The sequence below is a fragment of the Phascolarctos cinereus genome, unplaced genomic scaffold (assembly GCF_003287225.1).
Source record: "Phascolarctos cinereus isolate Bilbo 61053 unplaced genomic scaffold, phaCin_HiC Scaffold_5;HRSCAF=322, whole genome shotgun sequence".
NCBI classification, from domain to species: domain Eukaryota; kingdom Metazoa; phylum Chordata; class Mammalia; order Diprotodontia; family Phascolarctidae; genus Phascolarctos; species Phascolarctos cinereus.
In genome coordinates, this window is record NW_027555958.1 from 203,455,633 (window position 1) to 203,467,933 (window position 12,301).

Below are 12,301 nucleotides of genomic sequence, written 5' to 3' on the forward strand. Positions count from 1 at the left end.
TAAATGAATAAGCCTATTTTAAAGATTATAGATCTGTGTATCTTTCTTACGCAGTGCTGTTAAAGTCTTTAAGCTCCTCTTTCAGAAGACCTAGATTCGTTCATTCATCTGTTTATCTTATGTTATACATGGATATATCAATTCATTCATCCTTTTATTTGTTTGTTTCTTTATTCATTCATTCGTCTACTTATTTATTTATCTATTTCATTGCTTATTTACCTAGACAAGAATCACTGTCCTTAAAAGGCTGAACTACTTAAGCTGGGGCATCTTCATGACTAAACAATATTTACTAATTTGTCAATGAGCAACTGATTTTTTTTTTACTTGCATTACTTTTTTCATCCTTTATTTTTATCCTACTCAATTCCACTGAATGCGTGCAAGTATTCTAATTCCATGGAATAGACGCAATAGCAGGATGGTTTAGAAACTACAATCCAGCCATAGGTTGGTTACAAGAAACATACTTTAAATAAATAGACATACACACTCAAAAAAGAGGTTGGAGCCAAATACACTATGCTTCAGCTGAGGTAAAAAGAAAAGGTGATTGTAGCAATTACAATCTCAGAAAAAGCAACTGTAGACCTACTTAAAAGAGATAAACAGAGGAACTACATTTTTGCTAAAAGATACCATAGAGAATAAAATGATGTCAGTACTAAACATGTATGCACCAAATGGCATAGTATCAAACCTCTAAAGGAAAAATTAAAGCAGTTACCAGAAGAAATAGGCAAGAGACGAATAGAACTTTAGAAAAGTTGGATGTGGTAGATCTCTGGAGAAAAGTGAATAAAATGGAAAGGAGTATATCTTTTTCTCAGCTGTACATGGCGCTTTTATAAAAAATGGCCATGTATTAAACAATATAAACCCCAACAAATACAGTGAAGCTTATATATTACATGTACCTTTTTCAATTAAAAGCTAATTGGGCAACTGAATAATCTAACACTAAATAATGAGGGGGTGGAAGATCAAATCGTATGACAATAATTTCATTTAAAAGAATGATAAAATACAATACCCATTCCTATTAAAAACACAAGAGTGGATAGAATCTATAGAACCTTTTTCAAAATGATAAGTAGTGTCTATCTAAAACAAAAAGTGAGCAATATCTGCAATGGAGATAAACCTGAAGCTTTCCCAATATGATCAGGAGTGAAGTGAGGATGTTCTTAATCACCACTATTATTCAATACTGTTGTAGAAGTACAAGCTATAATAATAAGACAAGAAAAGAAATTAAAGGAATAAAAATGGCAATGAGAAAACAAAACTGTTGTTTTTTGAAAATAATATGGTGGTATATTTTGAGAACATTCAAAAATTAACTAAAAACTAGTTAAAGTTCACAACTTCATCAAAGTTGCAGGATATAAAATAAACAAACATAAATCATTAGCATTTATGTATACTACCAGGAAAATCCATCATCAAGAAATAGAAGTAATGGACAGACAACGTTTGTGGTACATCCAATTTGACATCTCCAAAAGACAAAAGGTGATGAGGGACTGTTTTTTTTTTCCTTTATGTGCCCGTGAACTAACTGTTGTAAGGAACTCAAGAATAAAGAAATGAATTCTGCCAATGTAGATTAGCATCCCCTCCATAATTTGTATTTTTAGACTGTAACCTGGGGACCTAAGAAATTAACTGACTTGTTTAAGATTAAAAAAATGTGTCATATATAAAGACATCTTCCCCAATCCAAGGCCAGGTGTCTATCTATTACTTCACAATACAAATTTGAGAATATTTTTGCTATGTGACCTAAATGTATACTGTGATTTTCCTCTCACCCTCTCTTTTTTCTACTTGTTCTTTCTTACTGACTACCCAGAACCAGAAGTATAGTACATTTGGAGAGAGACTAATGTAATTACAGAAGCCAAATGAATAATCTTTATAGGTTGTTTGCTTCTATTAATATTCCGGTGATGCAGAAATTTAAGTAGGCATTAAGATAATTCATTACAATTTAACTAATTCATGGATAGTCTATTGGCATAAGTAAATAAGTTTATCATTTAACAACATTCCCATTTTACACAGAAAAATTACTCTATGAATATTTGTATTCTCCTAAATATGAATAAAGGAAGTCAAAGTTGTTGCTTTTCTATATCATTTGACAATTAAATAGAGAAACCTGCAAACTGTTTAGCTTTTTTTTTTAATTTATGGGAAAAGATAGGTATAGAACAAATAATTTACTGAGTATCATATAAATTACATACTTTACATGCTATATACTGTATACTACATACTATATTACTTACAAGTTCAAATATACTGTGTTACAATATCAGACATGATCTAGAAAATGCACAGTGTAAGTGATTGAGTCTATATAACTACTTTGTGTTATATTTATCTGATTCCAAGAAAATTAGTTTAAAATAAGAAACATCAATGAGTCAATTTTTTTGGTTTATATTTGCTGTTCTAGTGTTCAGCACAATGTCTTCATAAATTCTGATGACACTGCCCTGGCACCACTTTTCTGTTGCTATATCATGTCACTTCCTTGGTAACTCACTGTGAACAAAATCCACACAACTTTTCACAGTAGGGAGGAGAGGTACTTACTGAGAAAAAGATGCTTACCCCAGTAATGCATATTTTCCAAGGGGATGAAGTTAATATATTCCCCTATTTTACAAGGAAGAGTTCAGTTTGTAAAGGGCTAGGTACTTGAGGAGGTTTTCAGATGTAACTGTTATGTAAAAGTAATAAAACTCATTTAAAAATTATTTTCAGGAGTAAATGAATAACAGTCTCAGGATGAGACAGGAAGTTAGAGTTCCAAACAGTAAGATCATAGACACAAGGAAGTGTGAAAGATGTAAATGATAGGATAGAATATGAGGGAACTAATAATAGATGGCTTCCAATTCAGCTAATCAGGAGAAGAGGCCATCTGCTGAAAGAGAAGTACAGTGGAGTTGGAGTCACAACATTGAAGATGGGAGAATATTTGAGAAATCTATGGAAAATAGATGAAAAGAGTTAATCAGAAAAATATTTAAAAATAAAATTTAAAAGTATTAGAATCATGAGATTTAGAGTTGGAAAAGAACTTAGAAACCATATAGTACAAACCTATCATTTTATAGGTGAGGAAAATGGTCCAAGGAAATTCAGTGGCTTTCCAGAAGTCAAAAATATGTGACAGGATAGTTGAGAATGGAGGCTGAGATATATAGGATTTTTATTCAGTCACATTCCAAAATTTATTTAATTTTTTATTGATTTTATATGTACATATGAGGGATATATCATATGTGATAAACATATACCTGTAATCAATATTTGTGTTTTGTGTGTTTGTATATATCATCTGTTTTTCTAGCTATCGTATGTCATTTATCTATTTATCTCTCTATATCACAGTCATGTTTTGGTAAATATATCCCAAACCAGTCCATTCCAAATTGTATCTTAAATTATTATAAAGGATACTAGATTTAATGGAAAGAATTTTAGGGTTCAAATCCTGTATCTGACACTTATAAGTTTTGTTATCATGGGCAAATAATCTACCTTTTACAAGCTGAAGTTTCCACCTTGGTAAAATGATGGAAGTAGTTTTCGTGATTTCGCAAATTCTCTCGAGTTCAATATCTACGATCTTATGATCCCTGGGTACTCTACCCTTTCCATTTCCCACCACTGTTTGGTGGGCATCTAGTTACTTTTACCTTCTTTTGCCACCATTTTTACATCTGTGCTTTTTCCTAAAATTTCTTACCACTAATTTTCCCTAAATCTTTTCATTTACTAAAAGCCTTCCTGCAACAATTGACTGTCCCAGAGATTCCAAAGCTACCTCAGGGCTCAAAGTTCAGTAGGCAATCTTGTCCAGCAGGCAAGCATATAGGCCCTTCACTATCTTTTGAAGTATTGTTGTGTCTTCTAACTCATCTGAAAAAAGGCCTCTAGGTTCTCCTTTGCTAGAAAGTCACAGAGCTGAGACTAGAACACAAGGTTTTTAAAATCTAGATCTAATGTTCATTATAAACCAGTGCCTCATATAATGCACTTAAATAGTAGTGAAATTGAAGATTTAACATGAAATAGAAAAACTGAAAACATCTCATTTGCAGATATGCATCATTTCTCAAAAAATGAAAACTTGGAAAACAATTTGAGTATAGAATTATGAAATATAAATTAGAATTCATTAAGTCTTTTCCCTAAGAAGCAACACATCGTAGTGGATAGAGGAACAGCTTCAAAGAAAAGAAGACTTGGATGTAAGTGAAAATTCTAATACATATTTGCTATGTGATCCTCAGCAAGACAAAAAAATTTGTGTTTTAGGTTCTAAGACTCTAAGTAGCATAGAAGGAGCTAACAGATGTAAACAGAGGTTTTTCACAACACCAATGAAACCACAGATCTTGTCCCTAATCCTATCTTTTCGATGTTTTTTTCTCTTCTAAAGAACTATGCTGAACCTTTGTTCCTGGGTATCTTTGCTTGGTAGCAATATTTCTTATTCTTGTTCCATATAATTTAGTTTTCACTAAAATTGATATATAATCAGTGACTATAACATACACATACACACACTGATAAAATTGGATTATTTTGGCATCACACATTAGATATGCAATATAACAAGCATCTTGTCTTTTAATAGTTTAGTTTCAATTCAAATCTTAGACATTTCTACATAACATATGCTGCATGATTTTAAATGCTTTATAAAATTTGGTCAAACAGTACAGGATTTCTCTATGCTTCATAGAAAAGTTAGATAAAATAATATGTATTTATTTGAAAAGTTCAATTAGAGTATATTTAAATCTGAACTAGGAAAAAAAGTAAAATGAAAAGGAATTAATTCATGTTATAATAAAAGTCACACTATTCTATTGTTTTAATTTTAATTTTTAATTTTCTTTATTTTAATAAAATAATTCCTTTTTGTCCAATAATAAATTCCATGGTAAAACTACATATGCTTCTATTCATTCTTTATATCTTTTAACAGGTGTATCTTTGTTGCTTATTACAAGCTATAGCTTGGAAGAGAACAAAATATATGAGGCAAGATATCTACCCTCAAAGAGCTTAAATTCTAGTAAGTTAAAATGACAAATGAATAAATGTATGTCTGTGTATTAGTGTATGTGAATATATGTGTAAATATAATATATACAACACAATGAGGTTTAATATACTCATAGGAAAACATAAGAAGTATATACAGGGGGAAGGATCCCTTGTAGCTGCTATGATCATGGAGGAAATAAAATGACAGCTAGGCTTTAAAATGGGTGAGGCTTTGATAAGTAAAAAAAAAAAGTGAAAGAAGATTCAAGGAAGAGAATATATCATGTCAAAAAGATGGATGTAAGAACATTCAATGTTTACAGAATCAATGAGCTAGAGTTTATTAGGGGAGTAATGAAGAATGGTTGAAAAGTAGTTTGAGATCAAATAATCAATGACATTGACTGCCCAAATAATGACCTTAAATTTCATTCAGTAGGCAGTGAAGCACTGTTGAAAGTTTTTGGTTAGGTAAATACCATGGTGATATGTTTGTCAATAAACAGACATTTATTAAGTACTTACTGGGTGCCAGGTCCTATGCTGAAACGAGTAATACAAATACAAACAGAAGGACAGTCCTTGTACTCAAAAAGCTTACATTCTAACAGTGGGAAACAATCTATAAAAGGAAGATGAAAGGGGAGGTGGAGTGCAACCTGCAGTAGAATGACGACATGAGTGGCCTAGACAACCTCTAAAATGGGCATTCAGAGACTAATTACAGAGTTTCGATTCCAGGAATGGAGTTTTCTGAGGCATGACAGAAGAAATCTGCAGAGTTACTTGAGAGGAACAAGGAAGAATATGTTACAAAGATTACGATGTTAGGAGTGTAGAGAATTAGCTACCAGAGTATATGAAGTAGCCAATGCGACCTTTTGAAGGCTATAGAAATAGTCTATCTTTAATGTGATAAAGCTTCTCCTAATGTATGACAACAATAGAAACTGAAAAGAAGGTACAAATACAAGAGATAATTTTGGGGAAAGTAAAGGCTTATTGATCAGATTCAAGGCATAAAGGAAACAGATTTTGGATCTGGGAAAATTAGAGTAGCATTCACCTATGGAAATATGAAAAGCAAAGTAAAGTACTATTTTGTGGTTTGGGTCAGGAAAAATAAATTTTTATTTAGATGTGTTGATTTTGAAATTCCCAGGAGATATATATTACCGTTAATGTCCAGCAAATTGAATTTTATAACTCAGATTTGGCTCAATAAAGAGATTAGTGTTCCAGAAATATACGGGTCTTCTGAATAGTGGTAATGATGAGAGCTACAGGAGGGCCAAATGCCTAATTAGAAGATATAGAAGGAAAAGGTGTAACATGTGGTAAAACTTTGGAGGAATACTCAGTTGAAGACAGAGTAGGAAAAAGCAAGGAAAGTACAGAAATGTGTGGCCAGAGAAGCAGAAAAATCAGAATTCTGTGAGTACAATTAGGGTCAAAAAGGTAGAAATTTCAAGAAGAAGGAAGTTGTTGGCAATGACATCCTTTTAAATAGAGGCTAACAAGAAAATCAACTGATAAAACAACATTGGATCTATGAAATAAAACTGGTTTTCATGAAAAAAGTAATTTTTAATAGAAGGGTAAAGTTGAGATAAGGGAATAAGGAACACCTAGGTGATGGGAATTACAGGTTGTGAATGAAAATTAAATTATAAGAATGGTTGAAAGGGAGAAATATTGAACATATTTAGATAATTGTTCCCATTTGCACCACTTTTTGTTAGTTAATTTCTTTTCTAGATACAAGTTACTTGCTAGGAGAAGAAAACAAAGGAGAGGGAATAAATTGAAGATTTCTGATGCTTGAGAAAAGAGACTGGATGATTGTCAACAGAGCAAATCCCAGAGGCAGCATGGATGGGAGCATGGATTGAAAGAGGAAGGAAAGAAGTTTTGAGTTGGTGGCATAGACAAAATGATATTTGCATAGAAGTAAATATTAAGGACTTCATTCTTCATGTTCTCAATCTTGCCTATAAAGTAGGAAGTGAGGTCATCATCTGATGCTTGGAGATAGGGTTGAAATGAGGGAATTGAGAAAATTAATGGATGTAAGAAAAGAGAAATACAAATTCTGAGAAGCAATGAAGTCCCAATTACGTTGTTTTTGGTTATTTTTAATTTTTTTTAAAATTTATTTATTTTTAGTTTTCAACATTTACTTCCGCAAGATTTTGAGGTCCAAATTTTCATCCATCTTGCTCCTCCCTCCACCCCAAGAGGCATGCATTCTGAATATCCCTTCCTCTCATATTCCCTCCTTTCTATCTTCCCCCCCCCTTCTCTTACACCCTTTCCCCTTCTATTTTCCTGTAGGGCAAGATAGATTTCTGTGCCCCATTTCCTGTATTTCTTATTTCCCAGTTGCATGTGAAAACATTTTTTTAAAACATGTGTTTTTAAAACTTCAGGTTTCAAATTTTCTCCCTTCCTCCCTCCCCACCCACCCTCATTGAAAAGGCAAGCAGCTCAATATAGGTTATATATGTGCAGTTATGCAAAACACTTCCATAGTAGACATGTTGTGAAAAACTAACTCTATTTCTCTTAATCTTATCTTGCCCTCCCATTTATTTGATTCTTTCTTTTGACCCTGTCCCTCCTCAGAAGTATTTGCTTCTGATTACCCCCTTTCCCAATCTTCCCTCCTCTTTATCATCCCCTTGCTCTCTTGTCCCCTCCCCCCATTTTCCTGTAAAGTAAGACAAATTTCCATACCCAATTGAGTGTACATATTATTCCCTCCTTAAACCAAATCCTATGAGAATAAAATGCACTCATTCCCTCTCACCTTCCCCTGTTTCCCCTATACTGTAAGAGCCTTTTCTGTTTTTTTGTGAGATAATTTACCCCATTCTACCTATCCCTTTCTCCTTCTCTTATTATAACCCTTGCTCACCCCTTAATTTTATTCTCCAGGTATGACTCCTTTATCTTCAACTCACCGTTTGCCATCTATCTACTTGTCTGTCTGTCTGTCTGTCTGTCTCTGTCTCTGTCTCTGTCTCTCTCTTTCTCTCTCTCTCTCTCTGTCTCTCTCTCTCCATATATATATATATATATATATATATATATATATATATACATACATAAAATTTTTTTCTCTCCAAATACCATAATACTGACAAAAGTCTCATGAGTTATCAATATCATCTTTCCATGCAGGAATATAAGCACTTCAACCTTAATAAGTCTCTTATGATTTCTCTTTCCTGTTTACTTCTTCATGTTCCACTTGAGTCTTGTATTTGGAAGCCAAATTTTTCATTCAGCTCTGGTCTTTTCAAAAAGAACGCTTGAACGTCTTCTATTTCACTGAATGATCATTTTTACTCTGAAGGATTATACTCAGTTTTTCTGGGTAGGTGATTCTTGGTTGTAATCCTATCTCCTTTGCTCTCCAGAATATTATATTCCATGCCCTGTGGTCCCTTAATGTAGAAGCTGCTAAATCTTGTGTTATCCTGATTGTGTTTGCACAATACTTGAATTATTTCTTTCTGGCTGTTTGCAATATTTTCTCCTTGACCTGGGAACTCAGGAATTTGGCTACACTATTCCTAGGAGTTTTCCTTTGGGGATCTCTTTCAGGAGGTGATAGGTGGATTCTTTCCATTTCTACTTTATCCTCTAATTCTAAAATATCACTGCAGTTTTCCTTGATAATTTCTTGAAAGATGATGTCCAGGCTCTTTTTTGATCATAGCTTTCAGGTAGTCCAATAATTTTTAAGTTCTCTCTCCTGGATCTATTTTCCATGTCAGTTTATTTTCCAATGAGATATTTCACATTGTTTTCTAATTTTTCATTCTTTTGGATTTGTTTTACAGTGTCTTGATTTCTCATAAAGTCAGTAGTCAATCGCTGTTTTCTAATTTTTAAGGAAGTATTTTCTTCAGTAAGCTTTTGGACTTCCTTTTCCATTTGGCCAATTTTGCTTTTTAGGATATTCTTCTCATTGGCTTTTTGGACCTCTTTTGCCATTTGGGTTAGGCTATTTTTTTAAGGTGTTATTTTCTTCAGTGATTTTTGGGTCTCCTTTAGCAAGCTGTTGACTTGTTTGCTCGTGATTTTCTTGCATCACTCTCATTTCTCTTCCCCATTTTTCCTCTATTTCCCTTACTTGCTTCTCCAAATCCCTTTTGGGCTCTTCCAAGGCCTGGGACTGATTCATATTTTTTTTTTCTTGGGAGGCTTTAGATGTACGAGCTTTGATTTTGTTGTCTTCTGGTTTCATGTTTTTATCTTCTTTGTCATCAAAGTAAGAATATAGTCTGACTCTTTTTGGGAGCTTTACTCATCATCCCAGCCAATTACTTGAGTTTTAAACTCTTTGTTTAGGTAAGAGTCTTCTTCCAATGTGGATAATGTGCTGTCCCAAGCTTCGGGGGTTTGTACAGTTGTTTTCAGAGATACTTGTAGGGACCTGTAAATTTTAAGTTCTTCCAAGGTGGTATGATAAGGGGCAAGAACTTTACTCCTTTCCTGGCCTTTGCTCTGGTCTGTGAGTAACCACAACCACTCTTTTCTGTCTTGGAACTGTGAGAAGGATTCTCTTTCACCTCAGGACTGCCACCCAGAACTGTGACCCAGATTCAAGCATGGGCAAAGCAAGAGATTCCTGGCTTAGAACTGGGAAAGATATCCCTGTAATCCCCCTCTAATCAGTCACCTGATTATCCCTCAGTCTGTGGGCTGGAAGTCCAGGAGGCAGCCATGCTGCAGAACTGGGGCTGAGACCCCTGCTTCCCTCTCACCACAGAAACAGACTTTTCCCACTGACCTTCTAAGTTGTCTTTGCTGTTCATTGGTTAAGAGGTTTGGAAACTACCATAGTTGCCTGGGACTCAATCCTCTGAGCCCTGCTCCAGGATTTGCTGAGGCTGGCATGCCCACACTGACCCGTGTTCCTCTACCAGCCCAGCGTGATATACCTTTCTGATCAACCATCCAAGTTTTCTTGGGCTGGAAATTTGTTTCACTCTGTCTTTTTGTGGATTCTGCTGCTTTAGAATTTGTTCAGAGCCATTTTTTGTAGGTATTTGGAGGGGTTTTGGGGAGAGCTCAAGCAAATCACTGCTTTCACTCTGCCATCTTGGCTCTGCCCCTCCTTCTTCCCCCCACTCCCACCAGTTACGTTTTGATAGCATGAACTTTGGAACCAGTCAGTAGTTTTTTGTGACTTTTTTCTTATAATACTCCAAGGGAACTAAGAAATCAATTGATATGATGAAGGCTGCAGATGCATGACCAAAAAGATAGAAATCATGTTAGTGGAGAATTCTTGTGGGATTTTACTTTCAGGTTTCATTGGGAATCCTAGTTTTAAAGAATTTTTGGAAATATCTCTTGAGTTGGAGAAAGTCTTTGGGGACTGTGTGACCGTTAGGGAAATATCATCGAGAATTGTTTTTTCTCCTAGTTTGTTAGGAAACAAAGAAAGAGAAGAAACATAATGTGCCTGATTTAAATGCAATTGTCTAAGCAAGAGTACAGAGGAGGGAGAGATGCTTGAGAAAAGGAGCAATAGACAAGCAGATATGGTAGCTGAATCTGAGTATGTTGGACCATGTTACAACTGACACCTTGATCCAGGATGTAAGAAACATTTCCAGTCAGAGTACTCATGTGCCTGGTGAAGTGGTTGACTCCTAACTTATCTCATTTATCTGAACAAAAAGCTTTCTAATTCAATTTTGATATTCTTTAAACTCATTTACTTGCTTTTTAAAACAGCACCAACACCTGCGTATTTAAGATTGCATTATTTCACCTTCAATAAAGAGAAGTCAGAGAGAAAAAAAAACATCCATAGACAATCTTTAGTACTTAAAGTTGGAGAGGAGAAATCTTCTCTGTCTGATAAAGGGAGGTTGACCTCTATAAAGTAACCTCAGCTTCCCATTGTTTTTATGGTCTTGAATGTTAGATGACATCTCTCCTTGAGGGTGGATGAAGGACAATGTTTAGATAATTTCTCTGGCACAGTGGGAGAAGAATATAGAAAGTAAGAGGGGCATCATTCTATAAAATGTATCTCCTACCTGTCTGTAGAATTGTTTTTTTTTTTCTTATTACTTTATGCATTCAACCCTAACTGCACAAGGGAAAATGGTAATGAAATGTTAGTATATCAGATGTACTGGAAGTGATGTAGGATACTGAACTTAACTATAATGTGGACTACTGAAATTTGCTTTATTCCTTACTGAGTTGTTCTCTGTGGAGTCTATTTTGAAAATGTAAAGAATTAATGAATAATTCATATAGCAGGTGATTTTTTTTTGTTTCAGTTAATATGTTTGAGAAATTGTGTAATTCAAGGTATTTCTCATTAATTTCAAGACTTTAAAATGGAATAAATATGTCAAACAATGTTTTAATCACTACTATTCATTTATTGATTTCAAACACATTCTTCAGATGCTGGAATTGAGGTGTCAGTAGTAAGTGGAATGTTAGAGTGTTATTAGATGGCATAAAACAACAATGGTTCCTTTTGATTAACATCTTATTCTCTAATGATTTGTTTTTAAATTTTACTAATAAGCTCAAGAATTCAGCACCTACAGTTCACTATTAGTTAAAATTTTCCTCATCTAACATTTATTAATGTGCAATTTTTAAATATTAACCACATGCACAAGGCAGTATATATTTTATGCCAAATTTATGCAGCTAAGTGGAACAGTGGATAGAGTACTGGGTCTGAAGTCAGAAAAGCTCATCTTCCTGATTTCAAATCTGGCCTTAGACACTTACTAGCTGCATGACCCTAGGTGAGTAATTTAATCCCTTTTTGCCTCAGTTGCTTCATCTGTAATATGAGCTGAAGAAGGAAATGCCAAATCATTCCTGTATCTTTGTTAAGAAAATCTGAAATTGTATAATGAAGAGGTGGACATGACTGAAACAACTGAACAACAACAATTGCCAGATCTAAACAGGTCATTTTATGCCTCAGGTTCAAGATTCAAATGAAATATTTGTCAATTTAACAGTTGACAAAAGATAGTTTTGTATATTTCGCTATAACAGGGGAAAAATATTGATTTAACTGAGTGCAGTTTTCAGTGCCATAATAATGCTTCCTGCTTATCAAAAGCCTAAGGGAGGGGGCTGAAAGTCTTCATGCCCTAACTCTTTTGAGTTCAGGAATCCAAAAAGGCATGCCAAAGGTCTGAATCTTTAGCCACTTAAGTCA